A 1,678-nucleotide genomic window follows, 5' to 3' on the forward strand; every position below is an offset into this window, starting at 1 on the left:
CCAATGTAATTATGGTACTAGAATACAGGAATAACTTTAACCTTGGCCTGCTGTAGCAAATAGAGATCCTTGAGAATGCTGTTGTACTACACTGAGAAACTTCTACCCATAGTGCTCGTATATAAAGCAAAACCACATGCTCATAAATAAAATCAAAGTATCGTATTTGCTTTATGGTCCCCATAAACTAAACAGATCAATCCATAATAAAGTGGAAAGAGAACATAACAAAAAAAAAGCAACTGCACTTACTGGCATTTATGTTACACTGAAGTATGGCTAAAAGTGGGCTCAGTTTCAACAAACAGCAAACTTGGCTATAGATGACATTGAACAAGTGGAAAAGAACAAGCTAGTAGTATTACTGGCCTGAATTTCAACAAGGAGTCACGAGAGTTGTTGATGTGCTAGCTAAAATCCTCTACTCCTTATTCTTACCCACAAGCTCATAGACCTTCACAAGGCACTTTAACACCAAAGCAAGTAGGGTTCCTGTGAAAGGGGACAAACATGCGATGTAAATCCGGTACTGTGGTGGTTCTCCATGAACATGCAAAACCCCAAGCAGAGTTACCAGGAAACCTCCAGCTTCAGAGCGCTCTTCCTCTGGTTTCACCATGAAGAAGAAATGGACCTGTCAGGGTCCTGTGATAGGGGTACTATTTAACTAAGCTAATAAAACCAGAAGTGACAATACGTTGTCAGAGTAATACAAAATTCTTAAGTTTTTTTATCTGCATGCTCCAAGTCAGCCCCTATCTGTGGAAAACAGCATGTGTTTTGGGGCTTCACCAGGATCACCCGAGAGGCCTTGACGAAGTTGTTGTGCAAGTCTCCACCATAGCTTCCTAGGAAAGGTAGAAAACTAAACAAAAGAGGTTTTAACAAGGAGAGTCATGTATGTGTCATTGGGTGCTTTTGCAATTTTCACTCCAGGAATCATCTGCATTCCCACTTTTTCCTCAAATAAGCAACAATTACGGGGAGCTTTTCAGCAACTTTACAGCATGACCTGAACAGTCCTAAAGCTTGAGCCTCATTTACACCAAGATATCTTTCTCTGGAAAGAAAAGGTCAGGAGACAGGGCAGGATTTTGCAGATGTAGAATTCTACTGGGATGCTTCTACCAAGAGTTCTACAGTAGATATACTCCTCTTTAGGGGTCAGAGTGTCTCTTTGGGTGAGTTTTCTGTTACTCTGGAAGCAGCCCCCAGTCAAGCCCCCAGAACCACTCCATGGTACGTTTGCACACCAACTCATCTTGGGCTAATGATAGCAATGGAATTACTGGCACTGGCTACAAGACTGGAAGTTTGGTTTTTTTTCAGGGCTTTGATGTTATTTATAATGTCACTATTCTCACATCTTTTTCCTTATTTCACTGTCATGAAGCTAAGACTTCAGCAGTTTCACTAAGCAACAGCCCCCTTGCAATACAGGCAGTGGGGGACTGCCCCAGTACAAAGGAAGTTGCAACTGGGCACTCCTTGGGAAGCTGAAGAGACACAGGCAGAGCACCAATTTGAGTGTTCCTGGAAGCAAATCAAACCCCAAGTTTATAAAACCAACCCTGTTCTCTCTGCCCTCAACTATATTGAATTATTTATAAGAGCAGCTCTAGCATGGGAGATAATCAGGAAGAACTGAGATTCAAACCTCTCTCCTCCACAGTCCAGG

Source organism: Charadrius vociferus, unplaced genomic scaffold, assembly GCF_000708025.1.
Source record: "Charadrius vociferus isolate BGI_N301 unplaced genomic scaffold, ASM70802v2 scaffold134, whole genome shotgun sequence".
In the NCBI taxonomy this organism is placed as follows: Eukaryota; Metazoa; Chordata; class Aves; order Charadriiformes; family Charadriidae; genus Charadrius; species Charadrius vociferus.